The 23,932-nt window shown below is 34.4% G+C and overlaps 1 protein-coding gene across 8 annotated transcripts in view; it reads left to right on the top strand.

Annotated features, from left to right (window-relative positions):
* Positions 1-23,932, top strand: part of LOC149803230 (uncharacterized) — a 425,110-nt gene that overhangs the window by 254,207 nt on the left and 146,971 nt on the right. The window contains exon 1 of one of the 8 annotated variants that reach the window (XM_089952862.1): positions 5,700-5,835. The exons of the other annotated variants lie outside the window; for them this stretch is intronic. The gene's annotated coding sequence lies outside the window, so the exon portion shown is untranslated. Of the gene's footprint in view, positions 1-5,699; positions 5,836-23,932 lie in introns of those variants that run through there. 8 annotated transcript variants of the gene reach the window in all.

The following is a 23,932-nucleotide window of genomic DNA, read 5'->3' as shown; positions in this document are numbered from 1 at the left end:
TTTGTAAGACACTGTTGAAAAATATTACATAAAATAATGATGTTCTATATCAAGGGTGGGCAGAATATGGCCCACGGGTCAGATCGACCTGTGACCAGGCTTTATCTGTTAATTTACATCGTAAGGCATTGCTATAAACACCTTTCCCTTGATAATGCATTAGCATCAAGGTTCATAAACATCAACTTCAACACAGGCCGAATGCAAGATGGTGAGAGGGAGTCTCAAAATTTAGACAACAGTTCCTGAGGAGGAAAGGGGGATGAAGTGCTAGCAACTTTTGATGATACTCTCTATTGTCCTACACAGATATTTATACAATTTGATTAAATATAGGGATAATAGGTCTAAAGCCAATTAAAGTCAATAAATTGATGGCAGACTTTCAATATAGATAAAACTGATGTGCCATATATATGCATCAGTAAAGCTGGAGTTTTTCAGGTCAGAATACGGATTAGCCATTGTAAGCAAATACCGATGAACTTAAACTTCTAAGCTTGTATTATAGCTGCCATTGATATGTTTGCAATGGCCAATTTCTCAAGATGGTGATTTTAAATGCCACTTTGTCGATGGCACATGACTGTGACGGTACAGCCCAATATCATTTGTACTAAAAAAAGTTGTAAAATTGCATTTGCATGGTCCCAGAAAACAATACCCAGATTTTGTTTTTATATAAATGTACAGAAAAAGGAGAAAATACACATTTCTTCATTTTATTAGAATACAAATTTCTGTTTAGATATATCACTAAAATTTTGAGGAACAGTCTACAGATAATACAAAAGTAACAACCGCTCTGGTGGCATGTACAGTCATGTTGTCTGTTTTAATTACAATAAACATATAATTTTTAATTTGAATGTCCTGGTCATATATATATATATAAAGAATACAAATCGTATGGCAAATAACAATCCTTTCAAGTGGATCCAGCAATGGATCATGTGTGTCAGGGATTGATTAAGATCATTGCAATAAACTGACAACGAACAGTGTGAAACTAGTATTTAACATAGACAAGACAATCAAATAAAAAATAAAAAATGGTTATGTAGAAACAGCCGGGTAAAGATTTGCAAATATAACCATTTTTCTGTTTTATTTATTTGTTTGTCTTGTCTATGTTTTGTATTTGCCTTTGAAATAGACTTATTAAAGGGTCAAAAGTGCTCAAGCTAGTTAGATACTAGTTTCACACTCGTACATGCAAGATTCCGGGGAGTACTGATTAATGATATTTTCAGGTATATGAATTTGAACTTGTGCTGTCAGAATCCAGAACAATAAATTATTTGCTGCGTATAGAGTTATCTATGACCTTACTGCTGATTGATCCCAGGTACTTGTTAGCTTTCCAGATATAATGTACAAGAGATTTAATTCCATGCATTTGCTGACTGCAGACTCAAGTTTTTGTATAAGGTTTTGTTTATGGTCAGCATGAAAAAACTCTGCATTTAAGTTTCACTGTGCATACATCTGACCTTATTGTTGGGCTCATGTTAGTGGCAAGGGAGACAAATCAGGCACATTTCCACTACTCTGCTGGCATCATCAACAGTTTAAGTTTCTGTTAAAGTTTTTCTTTTGCATATATTTCCTCAACACCTTGATAGATTCTCATCATACTTGGCATAAATCATTGTGGTGCTGTTTCTGTGTCATGGTGCTCAACTTTTTGACCTGCTAGCACAAGTTTATTATCATCACTTTTCCTAAACCACTTGGAGGATTGCCATGAAACTTTACACACGTAGTCATCATATAGTCTAGTTGGTCCTGAGTAAAAATGATACCATTTGGACATCCAGTGTGGCCCCTATGACAGCAATGTTGAAAATCGTGTTACTACTCCCCTTAAATGGAATGGTCATTTCTGCAAGGGAAGGGGGTGTCACTAAAAGACTTTTGATGATGTCTTAAGTTGGTCCTAAGTGAAAATGGTGCCAATCTGATGATAAATATGGCTACAATGGCAGCCATTTACTCCTCCAGAATGGTTGTCATATTGACATGGGCTTTTCACAAGAAAATGTCTGTTGGTATTGCTTCTAAATTAAAATGGCATCAATCCACTGTCAAATATGGCTGCCACATTAGCCATTTTGAACATCTTGTTGTCGCTAATCTTCGTGATCATATCATCATGTGACTTGCATGAAAAGACTTCTTACAATGTCAAGTTGGTTCTAAATGAAAATGGTGCAATATGGCCACCACAGTTTGAAAATCCTTTTGCTTCTCCTCTTGAACAGAAAGTCATATTGACATGGGGTTTTCACCAGAAGATTTCTTACGGTGTCTTATTGGTCCTAAATGAAAATGGTGCCACTCACACATTGAATATAGTTGCCACTATGGCCATCTTGAGAATATGGTTCTGTTCCTCCGGAATGAAAGGACGTATTAACATGGGGTTTTCACTAAAAGACTATAACATGTAGATGGTCATAATTAATGAAAATGGCACTGCTTAGTGGCAATCTTGAAAATTGTGTTATCTGTACTTCTCATGATCATATCATCATGGAGTTTTCACTGAAAGACTATAACATGTAGATGGTCATAATTAATGAAAATGGCACTGCTTAGTGGCAATCTTGAAAATTGTGTTATCTGTACTTCTCATGATCATATCATCATGGGGTTTTCACTGAAAGACTTCATATGATCTAGTTGATCATAAATGAAAATGGTACAAATGTGACCTCTAATATGGCCATTACAATAACCACCTGGAATATCTTGTCGCACCCATTCAGAGATAGTTCATGTCAACATTGTGCTTTCACATGAAGACTTCTTATGAAGTCTGGTTGGTCCTAAATGAAAGTGAATGGAAATGGTGTGCATCTATCTTGGCAGACATGTTGAAAGTCATGTTATTGTTACTCCTATGAAATTGAAAGTCATATCATATGGTATTTGCACTGCAAGATTTCTTATATCTTTTAGGTCATAAATTAAAATGGTACTGATTTGAAATCTAATATAGCCATATATCTGTCTGTTCCCTGTTTTGTTTTCACCAATTAACTAATTCCACCAGCTACAGCTACCATATTTAGTGATTGGCTTCCACTTAGGTTAAGGAAGAAATGTTGATTTTGGTGAAAAGGTAAAAGGTTAAGGTCATATTGACTGAAAGAAGAACAATTCTTGGAACAATTGTTGCAACAATATAACATTAGTTCTTTATAACAGACTTGGGCCAAACTTTATGGCTTGCACAAAGGGTAAGGAAGAAGCCAATTTATTTTGGGATGAAAATGTCAGAGATCAAGATTATTGTGACTGTGAGAAAAAAAATTCAATTCTGTACAAAAAGCCTAATTTTACAATCATGTACCCCTACCGAAGTTTGAGGATATCTTACATGTGGATAAGAAAGAAGCTGATGGATTTTGGGGTCAAAAGGTCAAAAGTTAATGTTGCTATGACTGAAGGAATGAAAATGGTTTGCTCATTCTAAAACCACATACCTGGACCAAAGTCTGCATAGAGCTTGCACTTATGGTATGGAAGAGGCCTGTTCATTATGGGATGAAAAAAGGTCAAAAGTCAAGGTAATTGTTGCTCAAAAGAAAATGGGCTGTACAAATTAACTTTTGTTCTGGAACAGTGTACAGTCAGTGGAACAATAGGCCAATCATAACCACTATATCTGGAAAAAGTTTTTTTAATGGTTCCAGTGTCTGCAAATCAAAGATTTTGTTTATCTGTCATCTTTGTCCAATACTACACACCTAAATAATCCTCAATTAATTAACGTTTGAAATTGAAGCAAGACTCACACCCTCGTCTTTCACAGTTTTACTGAGAAAAGCCAACAAAAGAATATTTGCAAAGTTTGATTGATGCAGTTGATTTTCAAATACATGTAGAAAGAAACATTTAAAAATTGTGATTATGGTCTGCCTGTTGACCTATTATACATGCACATGAACTTACACTCCTGGTTTAATAATAATAATAATAATAATAATAATAATAATGACTTTATTTAAAGAATCTTATTTGGTCAACTGACCAATCTTCCATAGGGCATGCTACAATGATATTTGTATACACACACACACACACACACACACACACATAGGCCTTAATGGTTTTTTTTAAATTTTAAAATAAAACCAATCAGCATTTTATCATTTTGTATTCTGATTCAACGTGTATATCTTCATAAAGGAAAAATTAAAACATTGCTGTCTTGATGCTCAAGATGGGAAGAGAATACATTGTAAGAAAAGAAAGAGGACACAATCAAGTGACTAAATGACCCACCTGTGTTTGAAATTTGGCTGGCATTTAAAGATGTTTTAGTGATTTTGGTCAAAAATGATATTAGTTGATTTGTTAAAAGGGATTTTTATCCAAGTGACATTAGCTGAATTGTTGAAAAGTCAAGAAAACATGCAGCTTCATGTTACTTATTTCCATTATTTTTCTTTTAAATTAGAGAAGTTCCCAATTGCTTTCTTGTTAACAAAGTGTCATACACCACTGAACCAGAGCTTATGGGGTTTGGAACTAGCAGCTGTTAATGTCTCCCATTGCCTGATGTGTCTTGAAATAAATGCTTGATTTATGGTCATCAAAAATAATGCGGTGTCTCAATATTTTAAAGCACATGATACTTCTTCTGTAAGTAAAAATCTTATACAGTAGAACCTGTCTTGAAAGACCACCTCTTCTGCCAAAAAATATTGGTCTTTCAAGACAGGTGGTCTCTCATTACAGGTAATAACACTATATAATCAATAAATCCATGCATGGAGATCCTGGTCTCTCAGAACAGGTGGTCTCTCATAGGAGAGGTCTCTCAAGACAGGCTTTACTGTAATGAGAACCTTTTATAATGAAAAGTTTGTTACTTTGTTTTTAATAAATTAGCAGAGAATAATATTTTTCATGCATACAAAAAAAAGCTATGTAAAATTACACTATGCAGGGAAAAAAATTGGATTCTATTTTGAAAAAAACAGTTTTATAAACCTCACTCTCAGTTTAAAATGAAATTCATGAGTCCTAAAAGTTAAAATGGAAGCTCCAGAAGTAAGATGCAGGTGTCCCTATAATAAATCTGGACACTAGAAGTTAGCTATCTGTCACAGTAATTCAACCAGAAACATATCTCAGATCAGTGTATGTTACTGAGTTGTAGATTAAATGTCATGTTTTTTTTTCCTTTTTACAAAGATTTGATGGACAATTGATGGCTGTTGGGGTCATAAATGTGTTTAATGGTCACTTGTAATTTCTAGTTATTATTCCTTAAATAGCTCATGCATTAAGGTTAGATACAGTCATCACATTGTAGTTACCAGGTCATTTATATTTGGTACTAGTACTGTTTTTTTTAATATCATAATTCAATTAATAGTACAAACCCAGATTGCCAGTTGCATCATGGGAATGGAGCTCTAGCTCTGCAGAGACCACAATTCAATTTGACATCTAGTTTACATTTGTGGCAAAGTTGACACTGCATCTAATGACCCCATATGAATCTACCTATAGGATTATAACATAGGCAGAACAAAAATTGTCAGTAAATACCTGAAGGTGTATTTCAGGTTGACCACACAATGAAAACTAGCCATCAGTTTGGTCAGTCGACTTGTTCAAGATGATATTTTAATTTCAAACTTGTTCATTGCATGATCTTAACATGCAGATTTGTTCACCAGTTTCTCCTGTAGGGAACAACAGTCACAGAGTTTTGGATGGGATTGTTTGGCTGCAAACAGGAGTTGGCCCATCACAATGGATATAATGGGGAAAGCTCTACTTGCTGTTTATCAACAATTTATGGATTGTGTATTGGTATGTACTTACGAATAAGTAAAGAAACCTAAATAGTAAGTTTTTAATTATAACTTTTCAATTTAAATTTAATCCAAGATATTTGAAGTTCATAATTTGAAAGTGAAATTTTAACTTTGAAAGAAATCAAACAATGATTCACGTGATAATTTCTCATAAAATTTTTAATTGCATTTAAAATTATTTTTTGAAATTGTTATCTGAAATAAGCAACAACTTCTATTATGTTTAAACAGCAAGAAGTTAAATTGTGGATAGCCAGTTGTATACATGTGCACACAGTGACCATGTGAGGTATCTAGTGATACATTTCTAACACAGTGACCATGAGAGTATCCAGTTGTATACTTGCCCACACAGTTACCATGTGGGTATCCAGTTGTATACTTGCCCACACAGTTACCATGTGGGTATCCAGTTGTATACTTGCCCACACAGTTACCATGTGGGTATCCAATTGTATACTGCCCACACAGTTACCATGTGGGTATCCAGTTGTATACTTGCCCACACAGTTACCATGTGGGTATCCAGTTGTATACTTGCCCACACAGTTACCATGTGGGTATCCAATTGTACACTGCCCACACAGTTACCATGTGGGTTACTGAGCTGCATACTTTCCCATACAGTGACCGTGTACGTATCCAGTTGTATACTAGCCCACACAGTGACTATGTGGGTATCCAGTTGTATACTTGCCCACACAGTTACCATGTGGGTATCCAGTTGTATACTTGCCCACACAGTTACCATGTGGGTATCCAATTGTATACTGCCCACACAGTTACCATGTGGGTATCCAGTTGTATACTTGCCCACACAGTTACCATGTGGGTATCCAGTTGTATACTTGCCCACACAGTTACCATGTGGGTATCCAATTGTATACTGCCCACACAGTTACCATGTGGGTATCCAATTGTATACTGCCCACACAGTTACCATGTGGGTATCCAATTGTATACTGCCCACACAGTTACCATGTGGGTATCCAGTTGTATACTTGCCCACACAGTTACCATGTGGGTATCCAATTGTATACTGCCCACACAGTTACCATGTGGGTATCCAGTTGTATACTTGCCCACACAGTTACCATGTGGGTATCCAATTGTACACTGCCCACACAGTTACCATGTGGGTTACTGAGCTGCATACTTTCCCATACAGTGACCGTGTACGTATCCAGTTGTATACTAGCCCACACAGTGACTATGTGGATATCCTATGGTATATTTGCTCATAGTTAACATGTGGGTGTCCAGTTGTATACTTGGACATGGTGATCATGTTGGTATCCAGCTGTATATTTGCGCACACAGTGATCATGTGAATAGCCTCTGTCACACATCGGTCTGTATTATTAGATGTAATAGCCACACCTGAGTGAAATGTTTTGGTATGTAATGTTTCTTTCAGTCACCATTGTCTTCTCTCTATACTTGTGTTCCTTGCTCTCCAGTTACATAGGTAATCAACACTGGGGCCGACCTTGACAACATGGACATCCATCTATACTAATTGATGTTCCTTACTTTCCAGTTACACAGATAATAAACCTTGATCCCCACATTGGCATAATGGACATCCCTCATTACTGAGGTTCCTTACACTATAGTCACAAAGGTAATCGGCCTTGGTCTCCATTTTGACATCATGGACATTCCTCTGTCCTCACATTCCTTCCTTGACTGTTACACAGGTAATCACCATTGGTCCCCATCTTGACATAATGGACATCCGTCAGTATTGAGGTTCCTTGTTTTATAGTCACAGAGGTAATCAACACTGGGTCCTACCTTGATGTAATATTCATCCTTTTATCATATTTCTTGCTTGACAGTTACAAAGATAATCAACATTGGGCCCCACCTTGATATCATGGTCATCTGTCTATAATAGCATTTCTTGCTTGACAGCTACATGGTAATCAACCTTGGGATCAACCTTGACATCATGGTCACTTCTCTATACTGATGTTCTTTGCTTTACAGTCACACAGGTAATCAGTACTAGGCCCCTTCCTGATACAATGGACATCTCTCAATATTGACATTCCTTGCCTAACAGTTCCACCATGAATCCCTTCTTGACATTATGGACATCTCTCTATAATGAGGTTCCATGCTTAATAGTTACACAAGTAATCAACACTGTGCATGGACTTCACTTAGTACAAACGTGTTTTGCTTTAAAGTCACATAGCAATCAGCAATTGGCCCCACCTTGGTGTCATGGACATCCCTCTATACTGATTCCATGCTTTACAATCACAAAAGTAATTAACCTTTTGTCCCATCTTGACATCATGGACACCCCTCTGTAATGAGGTTCCTTGTTTCACAGTTATACAAGGTAATGAAAATTAGACCTAACGAGGACTTTTGTCTATGTATTTGAATTAATGTTTTATGTGCCTCTCTATTAACCATCAAAGGGGTGGGGAATTTGGAGCTAATTGGGAACAAAAGCGAAGATGAATCACTTAACCTTTCCTTTCTTAGAGAGTTTTCCTCAGATGAGTCAGTGATTTTGTTTCAGACCCCAGATTCATAGTTGATTACTTATTTTATTTTATTATTTTAGATTACCTAGCCATCAAATTAATTTTATTATTTTAAATTGTCCATCAGAAAAACACTTTAACAATTTTTAGAAGCATCATTTTCTGTTTAGAAATGTTTTCTTTTTATTATGGAGAAAATCTAGCTGTCCTAATAAATTTGCTTGATGGTTGACAGTTGAGTCATTCTAGTGTTGTTTATACCAAGAGTGCTTCAGTTCCAAGTCTAGCCTCAAGTTATGAGGTGGTATATTTCAGGTCATGTGATTTGAATATTTTGTGTTCATGTGTCAGTATGGAGTGTCACCATCACCATCTGTATGAAATACCTCTATAATTATTTGTCCATTTAGATATAGGTCTCGGTTACAATTGATATACTGGTCATGGATGCTGTTTTAAAGACAGGATTGGGTTTAAAAGGTGTAGTCAAGTCAATTATCATTTTCTCTCTAGCTGGCATAATGAACATTCCTCTGCAAGACCTGGACTACCCAGTTTCAAAGTCCTGTCTTGAACAGGAAAGGTCAATCATTTCAGTGCCTAGGTGACATTTACATGTTTATGATATTATCCTTCGGCTGCTTATCAATCATAAAACAGGATTGCTTTGAACTATTAAACTTTTTTTTTCAGCATGTGCATACTTTATCCTCAAATATGATAGATAATCATTATAAAGTTAACAGAAAGGCAAAACAGATAACCAATCCCAAATAGTTGGATATTAGTATTGTTATTCCTTGATAAATGTCTTAAAGGCAGAGCAGATAACCAGTCTAGAGGTCAGATAGCTGCATATTAGTATTATTTCTTTACAATGTCTTAGAGGCAAATCAGATAACCAGTCTAGAAGTCAGCTGCATATTAATATTAATATTGTGAGGTATTGTAGTTAGTTATCTTCCCAATAGGTGGAGACTGAAAAACCTAGTCCTGATAATTGGTTTCCCCTTGGATATTATCATTTGCCAGAACAATTTTTTTTTAAAATCATTGTATTATCCCTAAGAATGCATGATTCATAATATATATATGAATGAAAATATATAATGTCCTAGTTTATTTTGAGGTGAATAAAAAATATATACTATGTTAGCACTAGAAGACACTAAAATTGCAATTTGGTTTGTGTTTTTTTTAGTTAATAAAAATAGTATATCTTAATAATTTCTGACTCTTCTATTGGGGCCCCAAGTGGCCGAGTGGTCTAAAGCGCTTTCCGTTATGGATCACTGCCATCTCACCTCTGTCTGCGCCGGTTCAAGTCTCAGATTCAGCCAATATGGGTATGTGAGAAAGCTTGCCAGTAGCTTCTCGTGGGTCGGTGGTTCTTTCCGGGGTTTTCCCAGGTTCTTCCTCCACCATTAATACTGGCCGCCATGTATAGCCTATCATGTGCTGAAAAATGACATTAAACCACACAACAACAATAACAATGACTCTTCTATTCAAACTTTAGCCCCAGTCTAGTATGTATCTTTCTTATCCAATTTTTTTTTAGGGATACAGAAGTCCCAGATTCCTCATTATCCTCTCTGTTGGAGACTGGTCTGTATAACCTGCAGGGTGTTGTTGAAGGGCTTTAGAACCAAAATCAAATGAAATTTCAGTAAACGCACACATATATGGGCTCAGTATGAAATCAATACACCCATTTTAAAAATAAGAAGTCATGGTCTTCATAATAAAGATAATAATCGGATAATAATCGGATAGGATTACCAAAAATTATTTTCAAAAATCTCAGTTAAAGTCGTATCTCTTTTAACAATATCAAATTCAAAATTATTAAAAAAATCTCTGCACAAAGCAAACATCATTTTTTAAATTTAAAGTACTGTTGAAATTGGTTATTCTTGTGTCAGATTGTTTTAAATATTGTTTATCTCACCATATTTGAACTGGAAACACAAAATTTATTGGGATCTGAAGAAAAAAAATCACAAAATTAAATCAGACAACGTACAGCTATTATTTATTCGGCATATTTATTACATGAAAAAAATAACCTCTACAATAAAGCCATTCATGGCAGTTGGTATTTGTTGAATGCTTGTCTTTTTACACAAATTATATTTAAGCAAATCTTCATGGAATATGTAGTAAGTAACAAATATTAGAGATGAAGTAACTAAAAAAGTATTCTTTTTAAAAACTGAAAATTCATTGATATTAAAGCATATTTTAAGACTAAATTACCAACCCACTGAATATCATAGGATTCATCTTAACAAATTTTATAAAAATAATTATAGAAAAAAATAATAAAGATAATTATATGAAAATAATGTGTATTCCAATTTTGTTTGCAAATATCAGAATATGTGATTTTCAATTTTTGAGCAAAATTATGCTTAATATTTGCATTTTGATAATTAACTCCTTTTGCCTGGATAGCATAGCTCTTTGTTTTTTTTTTTTGTTTTTTGGGGGAGGTGGGGGTTCACTCCTCTCTAAAAGATGACAATGTTTATGATATATAAGACTGAGACATTTTTAAAGCAAGATGAAGATGTTACTGATTCTTTCTTTGTAAAGCAGGAAGTAAATGAAACTGTAAATAATGTTGGAATGCTTTGTTTTGTGTTGCAACCTATTGAATTAAAGGGACACTACTGTTATCCCTCATTACTTTAGAAGGTCTCAAAGGCAGATCAGATAATGAAATAGATGCACATTATTTTTATTATTATTATTATTATTACAAAAAATAATTTAAAAAACTTCATTTGAAGTATGTGATAAAAGCATAGTCAATTCACAATACTACTGCTGGTCACACAGTATTTTAGTAAATATGAAAAACAAAAAGAGCATACAGTTTATAAGAGAGAGAGAGAGAGAGAGAGAGAGAGAGAGATATGCACTGGGAGAACATCTTGATGAATTATAGGACAAAATATTTTGCCAATTTGTTCATTGTTAAAGACTCAGTTTTAAGTAATTGTTAGATATTATACATGCTGGTAGAGTAGTAGTGGCTTTTTGCCAGTAATACAAAGCACTAAGAATTATTTTTTAGATCATAATAATTAGGACATCCTTTAAGTCATATTTTTTAAAACAGATTTTTAATTTTCTTCATTGTTATTCATTTCCAACATAACTTTCAGTTTTAATATTTAATGGCTTGGATGAAACAACAAGTCATGTTATGTCTTTTTGCTGAATAATATTAACAATGAGTCTAAGATCAGAATCCGAAGTTGTTTTGAGATCATTTTATAAATATGATGCTTTTGGGACAGTAGCTGAAATCAATTTGTATTTGCCTTAAACTCATTAAAATGGTGGAACTTTAATGCCATTAAAAAATGGTAAAGCCTAAAAGATGTTGAAAGTAGTGAAATATTTACCAATTTTTGATAATAACCAATCTTCTCCAAATTCTGATCTTACAATAATGCAAGTTTTTAGCACCAGACACCAAGTTTGTATGGCTCCTGTCTGCGAACAACCAATTTTAATAGATGCACATTGTTATCAGTGTGAGGGAATGTTATGGTTGGGGTGGGGTGCTCCCAATATTTAATTAAACTATTATAGAAGTCCCACCCAGGCTTGATTTTGGTTGGAAGTTAGATTAGTGAAAGATAGATGTAAAGTTCCGAGCCCCCAGCTAGCAATGCTGATGGTTAGATGGTTAAATGTACAAAAAGCTTGAAGTTCAATGAATAACAATTTAATAACAATTCAATAATCAAATGATTCAAATTTCCAATTACACACCTTCTGCTTGATCCTTTAATAGCCTATTGCATCACTTGATTAGCAGTGTGAAATTGATTTCCACCTGTCCTTGTATTCTACTCATCTGTGGTATTCTTCTCTCTCCTATTTCTCACAATTCCTTCTCCTCTTTCTCCCCAACTTTCTTCAAATTCCTTTTCCTCCTCAACTTTTCTATACTCCTTCTCCTCCTCCTCTATTTTCTCTCCAGACTGCTTTTCTCCTCCTCCACCTTCTCCACTGACTAAACTTCCGTCAACATTGACTGTTTCAGCTAGACTCACTTCCATCTCCAACTCTTGAAGACTCAGGACTCGGTCGAATCCAAAGTTCTGTGTCCCCTAAAAAGCTTCATTTTTGAAGCTTTGTCTTTCCTTAGAATCTACCTAAGTTCGACCACCAAATTATGAGTGGCTCTCTCGGAGTAACCCTATTGCTTAGCAATCTTCCCAGGCAAAATTAACTTTGTTTATGAGTTATGATAGTTATAATTCAGCCTGTATTGTAATCACATGCCCTATCTCAATTCTGATTGGATATCACTGTAAACCAATCCAATTAAACTCAGCGGACAATGTCCCTCTCGCTCTTTGTCAACATGGGTTTGGATGAGAACATGCCTCATTCACCCCGTGGGCTTCCCTCTGATCCTTGGACTAAGCTGTAACACATAGGTGTGATACGGCAAGCCTTTGTCAAATGATGCGAAGGGTCGCCTTCGCCAACTTAAGTTTCTGGTCTATGTCGGGTCATGGTAACATTGCATAAGAGTTTAATACTAGCCTGCAGCAATCATCCGACATCAAACACATGTCCACAGTAATATTTACAAGACAGTAGATTATAGCTTATACATGACTTTATAGCTGGGGCTTAGCAAACGCCACCCAGTTTGTATTAGATGCATACTGTACCTATATAAGAACAGCCAGCTCTATTATATGCCCACTGTTACAACTATTAGACAGGTAATCCCTGTTATTGCTAAATATGAACAGACATTTGTATTATATGCACACTGTTACAACTATTAGACAGGTAATCCCTGTTATTGCTAAATATGAACAGACATTTGTATTATATGCACACTGTTACAACTATTAGACAGGTAATCCCTGTTATTGCTAAATATGAACAGACAGTTGTATTATATGCACACTATTACTATTATTGGACTGGGTAATCCAAGTTAATGGCCGTTCCCATCCATGAACTACATGTAGTTGTAATAGATGCACACAGTTGCAGTTATTAGACATGGTAATCCCAGTTATTGGCTGTTCCTATATATGAACAACCAATTTTATTAGAATGCATGCTATTGCTATTATTAGACTGGGTAATCCCAGTATTTGGACTGCTTCAGTGGCCTAATAGTTAGTGTGTCAGCTTCAGATGCAGGAGGTTGTGGATTTGAACCCCAGTTGAGTCATGCCAAAAGACGTATAAAAATGGTACTAAGAGCTGCCTCACTAGGCACTCTGCATTAAGAGGTTAGTGTTAGGACTGGTCAGCCTGGTGTCAGGATAATGTGACTGGGTGGGACATCATGCTACATGTCTGTGGCATGATGCCCCAGTGCTGGTCATCACTACAGACTGCCACACCACGGACATCGTAGCAATATCACTGAAATTTTTTTAAAGCTACTTTGAAAATCCAAGTCACACACACACACACACACACATTATCTATTTATATCTATAAACAACCAGTTGTATTAAATGCATATAAAAGTAATGATGACAAAGAACAAAATTTTAAGACTTGAAATTAAAATATTTAAAATCTATATACCCAAGTATTTAGTTACAATTCAGCTTAGGTAAGTTTGAACATTTGATTTTTCCTGTACTTTTAGCAGTCAGGGTGTATCAAAATGACACAACAGTACAGGTCAGGGTGTATCAAAATGACACAACAGTACATGTCAAGGTGTATCAAAATGACACAACAGTACATGTCAAGGTGTATCAAAATGACACAACAATACAGGTCAGGGTGTATCAAAATGACACAACAGTACAGGTCAGGGCATATCAAAATGACACAACAGTACAGGACAGGGTGTATCAAAATGACACAACAGTACATGTCAGGGTGTATCAAAATGACACAACAGTACAGGTCAGGGTGTATCAAAATGACACAACAGTACAGGTCAGGGTGTATCAAAATGACACAACAGTACAGGTCAGGGTGTATCAAAATGACACAACAGTACAGGTCAGGGTGTATCAAAATGACACAACAGTACATGTCAAGGTGTATCAAAATGACACAACAATACAGGTCAGGGTGTATCAAAATGACACAACAGTACAGGTCAGGGTGTATCAAAATGACACAACAGTACAGGGCAGTGTGTATCAAAATGACACAACAATACAGGTCAGGGTGTATCAAAATGACACAACAGTACAGGTCAGGGTATATCAAATTGACACAACAGTACAGGGCAGTGTGTATCAAAATGACACAACAGTACAGGGCAGGGTATATCAAAATGACACAACAGTACAGGACAGGGTGTATCAAAATGACACAACAGTACAGGGCAGGGGGTATAAAAATGACACAACAGTACAGGGCAGGGTGTATCAAAATGACACAACAATACAGGGCAGAGTGCATCAGACTATACTGTATAATTACAATATAAGCAGCAGTAACATTGTATCAGACTTTGCTATATAGGCAAGATATAAGAAACATTCAAGGTGTATTAAACAGACTATAGTGTATAAGTAAAATATTAGCAGTAGGTAATATTACAGAACACTGTCAGTGCTCTGTCTTAGGAGACAACACATAAAGGCCAGATATGACTGCCCTTTTTTCAGACTAATATAAAGGATCAGTCATGTCACAACAAATTAAGATGCGTTGCATCAGATGACAACAGTACATATAGCACTAAATTAATGAGGGTAACATGAAAGCTTGCTTATGTTTCTTAGTACACATAATAATGATAATAATCTTTGTTTTACAAAAGTAACCCAATTAGGTCCTCTTTTACAGATATTTTGTACTGGAGACATGAAAGACTGTAATTCCTAAATCATAAATACTTACATCACAGTGACATAATTCCTAAATCATAAATACCTGCATCACAGTGACATAATTCCTAAATCATAAATGCCTATATCACAATGACATAATTCCTAAATCATAAATATCTACATCATAGTGACATAATTCCTAAATCCTAAATACCCATATCACCATGACATAATTCCTAAAAAATCATAAATACCTACATCACAATGACATGATTCCTAAATCATAAATACCTACATCACAATGACATGATTCCTAAATCATAAATACCTACATCACAATGACATAATTCCTAAATGATAAATACCTACATCATAGTGACATAATTCCTAAATCATAAATACCTACATCACAATGACATAATTCCTAAAAATCATAAATACCTATATCACAATGACATAATTCCTAAATCATAAATACCTACATCACAATGACATAATTCCTAAAAATCATAAATACCTACATCATAGTGACATAATTCCTAAATCATAAATACCTACATCACAGTGACTTAATTCCTAAAAATCAAAATGCCTATATTACAATGATATAATTCCTAAATCATAAATACCTACATCACAATGACATAATTCCTAAAAATCATAAATACCTACATCACAGTGACATAATTCCTAAATCATAAATACCTACATCACAATGACATAATTCCTAAAAATCATATATATGGTACCTACGTCACAATGACATAATTCCTAAAAATCATATATATGGTACCTACATCACAATGACATAATTCCTAAAAATCATATATACAGTACCTACATCAGAATGACATAATTCCTAAAAATCATATATATGGTACCTACGTCACAATGACATAATTCCTAAAAATAATATATATGGTACCTACGTCACAATGACATAATTCCTAAAAATCATATATACAGTACCTATATCACAATGACATAATTCCTAAAAATCATATATATGGTACCTACGTCACAATGACATAATTCCTAAAAGTCATAAATACCTACGTCACAATGACATAATTCCTAAAAATCATATATACAGCACCTACATCACAATGACATAATTCCTAAAAGTCATAAATACCTACATCACAATGACATAATTCCTAAAAATCATAAATACCTACGTCACAATGACATAATTCCTAAAAATCATAAATACCTACGTCACAATGACATAATTCCTAAAAGTCATAAATACCTACATCACAATGACATAATTCCTAAAAGTCATAAATACCTACATCACAATGACATAATTCCTAAAAATCATATATATGGTACCTACGTCACAATGACATAATTCCTAAAAATCATATATACAGTACCTATATCACAATGACATAATTCCTAAAAATCATATATATGGTACCTACGTCACAATGACATAATTCCTAAAAATCATATATAGAGTACCTATGTTGCAATGACATAATTCCTAAAAATCATATATACAGTACCTATATCACAATGACATAATTCCTAAAAATCATATATACAGCACCTACATCACAATGACATAATTCCTAAAAGTCATAAATACCTACATCACAATGACATAATTCCTAAAAATCATAAATACCTATGTCACAATGACATAATTCCTAAAAATCATAAATACCTACGTCACAATGACATAATTCCTAAAAGTCATAAATACCTACATCACAATGACATAATTCCTAAAAGTCATAAATACCTACATCACAATGACATAATTCCTAAAAATCATAAATACCTACGTCACAATGACATAATTCCTAAAATTCATAAATACCTACATCACAATGACATAATTCCTAAAAATCATAAATACCTACATCACAATGACATAATTCCTAAAAGTCATAAATACCTACATCACAATGACATAATTCCTAAAAATCATAAATACCTATGTCACAATGACATAATTCCTAAAATTCATAAATACCTACATCACAATGACATAATTCCTAAAATTCATAAATACCTACGTCACAATGACATAATTCCTAAAATTCATAAATACCTATGTCACAATGACATAATTCCTAAAAATCATATATACAGCACCTACATCACAATGACATAATTCCTAAAAATCATATATATGGTACCTATATCACAATGACATAATTCCTAAAAATCATATATATGGTACCTACGTCACAATGACATAATTCCTAAAAATCATATATATGGTACCTACGTCACAATGACATAATTCCTAAAAATCATATATATGGTACCTACGTCACAATAACATAATTCCTAAATCATAAATACCTACATCACAATGACATAATTCCTAAAAATCATATCTACAGTACCTATATCACAAGACATAATTCCTAAAAATCATATATATGGTACCTACGTCACAATAACATAATTCCTAAATCATAAATACCTACATCACAATGACATAATTCCAAAAATCATATACAGTACCTATGGTATATCAGAATGACATAATTCCTAAAAATCATATATAGAGTACCTATGTTGCAATGACATAATTCTAAAAATCATATATACAGTACCTATATCACAATAACATAATTCCTAAAAATCATATATTCATTACCAACATCACAATGACATAATTCTTCAAAATTATAATACCTACATCACAATGACATAATTACCAAAACAATCATAAATACCTACACACAATGACATAATTACCAAAACAATCATAAATACCTACATCACAATGACATAATTACCAAAACAATCATAAATACCTTCATCACAATGACATAATTCTAAAAATCATAACTATATACATCACAATAACATAATTCCTAAAAATCATATATACAGTACCTATATCACAATGACATAATTCCTAAAAATCATATATTCATTACCTACATCACAATGACATAATTCTTCAAAATTATAATACCTACATCACAATGACATAATTACCAAAACAATCATAAATACCTACATCACAATGACATAATTCCTAAAAATCATAAATACATCACAATGACATAATTCCTAAAAATCATAAATACCTATATCACAATGACATAATTCCTAAAAATCATAAATACTTACATCACAATGACATAATTCCTAAAAGTCATAAATACCTACATCACAATGACATAATTCCTAAATCATAAATACCTACGTCACAATGACATAATTCCTAAAAATCATAAATACCTACGTCACAATGACATAATTGCTAAAATTCATGAATACCTATGTCACAATGACATAATTCCTAAAAATCATAAATACCTATGTCACAATGACATAATTCCGAATAATCATATATACAGCACCTACATCACAACATAATTCCTAAAAATTATATATACCTATATCACAATGACATCATTTCTAAAAATTATATATACTTACATCAAAATGACACAATTCCTAAAAATCATACATACCCATATCGCAATGACATAATTCCTAAATATCATATATCCTACTTCACAATGACTTAATTCCTAAAAATTATATATATACATGTATTCATTATAATGATATAATTCCTAAAAATCCTGAGCCTATATCACAGTAACATAATTCTTGAAATTATATATACCTACATCACAAATGACATAATTCTGAAAGAGAAATGAGAGAGCCTTGCATTATTTTGCCCATAAAATACATATGCTTTAAAAGAATGGGTGGGTGAATCTAACCATTGATGCCCAATATATATAAATTATTTGGGCTTATTTTGGTCATCACTGAGTCTGGCAGGAATATTGAATTGTTTGGCTGCTTACTCAGTTTGTAGATTACTTTTTATGTATCCTATCTCAGTGAGACAGGTGGAACCTGGTTGTCTTCTTTCCTGTCTGCTAGCTGTTTTTATAACAATTTATGTCAACTACTTCATTAAAGAGCATCTTTCTGTCGCATGCTCATTCATATGTGATTTGTAACCAATGTAGACCATGACAAATAAGATTTCTTTGCTCTCCTAGTCATGGATGAGAAAAACTTATGAGATAGTCTGTTTTCCATCATCTCTCATATCTGCTTTTCTACGGATAACTAGAAAATATGGTCTTTAAACTATAAACTGAGTTCACATTAGTAATAAAAAGACACATAGCAGTGACTTATCATAGGTGGTTTTGTCAACAGTTTTATTTAGATTTTTCTCCACCTAGTTTTTTATATATTATTTGTTCACATTTTCTTAATCCCTTGTTGGATTTTGTTATTACTTTGGATATATCATTGTTATTAAGCAACACACCATCACTCCTTTTGCCCTTGGTTCTGAATCAGATTTATTGAAGATCTGTGCAATGTTTTGCTTAAAACTTTTTCATTTGATAGCATTTCCTTATATTTCCTGAAACCCTTGATAGGATTTTGTTCATATTTGAGATGTCCCATTATAAAGCAAAAAGCACTGCATTCTTTTGTAAAACAGCTTTATCCTTTCTACTGTAAGGTCATGGTCTAAGTCAGAGAGGATCTGCATTTAAGTTTTATTTTAGCTCAACTGATCATAGACCAGAAGTCTAGGGATGGTCTGTTGTCTGATGTCCATCTCCTTCTGAAATATTTGGAGGATTGCCATGAAACTTTATACATACAATCATCCTGTGGTCTAGTTGGTCCTAGATGAAAATGCTGCTGGTCACAAATCATTATGGCCACCACATTGTCTATATTGAAAATCTTCTTGTTGCTATTCCTCCAGAATGGATGGTCATATTAACACAGGGTTTGCACTAAAAATCTTCTTATGAAGTTTAATTTGCTGCAGAACTATCATCCAGTATGACTGACATAACAGACCTCTTGAAAATCATGTTTGTGATGTCCATGGCAGCCATCTTGAAAATATTGCCACTGATAGTCCTGTATGGATGGACATATCAACATGGGGTTTTCACTAAACAACTTCTTATGAAGTCTGCTTGGTCATAAATGAAAATGGGGCTGATCTGAGGCTAATATGGCCACCATAGTGGCCATCTTGAAAATCTTCCTATCACACACAACTCCTACTACATATATCAATGGTCATATACAAATGGGGTTTTCATTAAAAGACTTCTTTTTATGTGTAGTTTGTCGTTAATACCAATTGGGCTGAGTCAATGTCCATTATGGCCACTATGGCAGCCATTTTGAAAATCTTATCACAACTGAACAGAAATTTATCATGATAAGGGGTTTTAACCAAAAGACTTATTATGACATCCAGTTTGCCATAATGGTCACATAATGGCCATTTTGAAATCTTGTCATTTGCTATTGTTCCAGAATGGATGGTCACATCAGTATGAGCTTTCCACTAAAAGACTTCTCTTAATGTTTTGTTGGTCCTAAGTGAAAATCATGCCTCTCTTAAATCCAATATGGCCACAATGGTAGCCATCTAAACAATATTTTTAGTGCTACTCTTCCTGAATGAAAAGCCATATTGACTTGGGGTTTTCACCCAAAACTTCTTATGATGTCTACTTGGTCTTAAATGTAAATGGTACTGATCTGGGGTCTAATATGCTTGCCACATTACCCAGCTTGAAAACCTTATTACTACTTCAATTAATGGTGATATTGTCATGGGGTTTTCACTAAAAGACTTCTTATAAAGTTTTGTTGGTCTTTAATTAAAATGGTGCTAATTAGACATCCCATATATGACCATCTTGAAAATCATGTTATCTCTACTCCCAAATGGATGGCTATATCAACATAGGGTTTCACCAATAGATGTTTTATAATACCTGGTATGAAAATGATACCAGTCCTACATTCTATATGGTTGCCATGACAAATGATCAAACAACTTATAAGGATCTCTACTTTGTCCTAAAGGAAAATGGCGCCAATCTGACATCCACTGTATCTATCATAGAAGCCAATTTGAAAATCTTATTACCACTGAAGTATATCAGGAACATCAAGGAACTTTTGCTTGTTTAATAATAATAATAATGAGGACTTTCTATAGCACCTAATCTTTAGAAGCTGTAAGCGCTTTACAACATTAGACAACACCTATAAGATAAAAAACATATAATAATATTATTACAAAAACAAACACCATGAAATTGGAAAAACATTAAAAAATAAAAAACATGCTGAAAATATTTCAGGTAGGAAACATTGTTAGGTCTTTAAGTTTGTTCTTGCAGTTGAAATAAGTGAGTTTTGAGAGCACTCTTGAATGTGATCACTGTGTCTTTCTGTCTAAGTTCAGTGGGCAATTCATTCCACGTTGCTGGACCCTGGTATGCAAAAGAACGCTGTCCATATGACTTTGTTTTCATAGTGGGAATAATGAGCATACAATTGTCAGAAGAGGAGCTTAAGTATCTTGCTGGTGTGTACACATGGGTGAGATCAGATAGGTATGTTGGACTAGAGTCCTTCAGTGAAACGTAGCACAGAGAACAAATTTTGTGTTTGATTCTGGATTGAATGGTTAGCCAGTGTAGGGTACAGAGCAGTGGGGAAGTGTGCTCTGATCGTGGTACTCTAAGTATGATCCGAGCAGCTGTGTTTTGAACTTTTTGAAGTTTCTGAAGTAGCTATTGAGATGAACCAGATAGAATTGAGTTACAATAGTCCAGTCTTGAAAGTGCTAATGAACACACAAGTGTTTTAGTGGCATCAGCTGAAAGATATTTGCGAATTGAGCTGATGCATCTCAGCTCAAGATATGCAGCCTTGCATATGTTCATGACATGTTGGTGCAATGTGAGAGTACTGTCCAGAGTAACACCTAGGTTTCATACTGTTTGTGTGAATTTAATGTTGGTGTTGCTGATATTTATTGTTTGAGGTAAAGGATGTGAATGAGAAAGTCTTTGTGTTGTGATCAGTATGGCCTCAGTTTTATCATCATTTATCTGCAGCTTGTTACAAGTCATCCATGACTTCACATCAGAAATGCACCTCTCTACACCTTGGATGGTAGCATCAGCTTCAGTTGGGTGGCTAGATTTATATATTTGGGTGTCATCAGCATACAGTTGGTGAGACACTGGATGACGATCTATGACACTTGAGAACGACTGAGTGTACAGAATGAAGACAACAGGTCCAAGAACAGACCCCTGTAGAACACCACAACATAGATCAACTGGGCTGGAGTGTATTCCATTTGCAGATATAATTTGTGTCCTGTTGACCAAGTAGGACTTGAACCACAGTAAGGCTGTATCATGAATGCCAAATACATGCTGGAGATGGTGAAGTAATATATCATGGTCTATTGTGTCAAATGCTGCAGACAAATCAAGGAGGGTGAGGACTGTAATCTTTCCAATATCCAATGCAGAGAGAATGTCATTAACTACTTTTAGAAGAGTAGTTTCAGTACTGTGGCAAGGGCGATGTGCAGATTGTACATTGCTAAAAAGACTGTTTGAATTTAGGTGAGATACAAGCTGGGATAGAACAACCTTTTCTAAGATTTTTGATATGAATGGGAGATTAGAAACTGGGCAGTAGTTCTTTAAATCATTATGGTCTAGTGTTGGTTTCTTCAGCAGAGGCTTTACAATGGCAGTTTTGAAAAATGATGGGAATTCCCTGGATGAGAGAGAGGTATTAATAATATCAGTTAGTGAAGGCAATACTGGATCTAAGCACTCAAGCAGCAGTGATGTTGGAATTGGACAAAGTTCACATGACTTTGGTGCAATCTTCATCAGGATTGTACGTACGAAATCCATAGAGACAGGTTCAAATGCTGCTAATGGTTGCTGCTCAAATTCTGTATCCCAACTGTATGGTGACGACGAGTCAAATGAAATTGTGGTGTCAAGCTTATCTCTAATGGTTTGTACTTTGTCACGAAGGAAATTTGCAAACATGTCCGCAAGGTCAACTGGAGAGAAGGTAGTTGGAAGTGGTGTAGATTTGTTCCTTGACATTAGCTTGTTAGTAATCTCAAAGAGCTCTTTGCAGCTGGAACTTTCCATGACCTTAGTGGTGTAGTGGGCTGATTATATTTTCTTAAACACTTGATGATTCTGTACATTAACCCAGAAAAGTACAGTAAAACCTGTTATGAGTGACTTCTGCTATGAGCGACCACATGTCATTTCCGACCACAGTCATAATGCACAGATTGATTTTATTATATAAATGCTGTCATGAGCAACCACCTGCTGAATGCGATAAGCGACCATGTTGTCTTGGCAAAATATGTATTTTGACACTGCTTTGAATGACGCATCACAAAACCTGGATAAACTATACTGACTTTTATCTTTTATTTAATCCCCGTAACAATGACTGGTTATACTGTTCTACGGGGGGGGGGGGGGAAGCCTGGCCATCAACATCTTCAATTATGTTGGTATGATTATAATGTTTTATATTTTCTACTGTAAACCAGACTAAAGTACATGTAGATTATTTCAGTACTTAGCCTGCTTGCTGTCCTTTTCACAGTTACCACCGATAAGTAATGAGTAGGACCCAGTATCCAGCTTCATGAGTGACCGTATAGTGAGAATGACCATATAGTGAGAACAGAGACAAACACCACTGACCTTTATGTAATCATTTGTAACAACAACCACTTGATTAATAATAATAATAATAATGAGGACTTTGTATAGTGCCTAATCTTTAGAAGCTCTAAGCGCTTTACAACATTAGATAACACCTATAAGATAAAAGACATATATAATGATATGATGATATGAAAAACAAACACCATGAAATTAGAAAACATAAAAAAACATGCTGAAAATATTTAAGGTAGGAAACATTATTAGGTCTTTAAGTTTGTTCT

Source organism: Sinohyriopsis cumingii, chromosome 3 (genome assembly GCF_028554795.1).
Source record: "Sinohyriopsis cumingii isolate HCF-2022 chromosome 3, ASM2855479v2, whole genome shotgun sequence".
Lineage (NCBI taxonomy): Eukaryota > Metazoa > Mollusca > Bivalvia > Unionida > Unionidae > Sinohyriopsis > Sinohyriopsis cumingii.
Note: the sequence above shows the minus strand (reverse complement) of the source record. Positions and strands in the feature narration are given on the sequence as shown.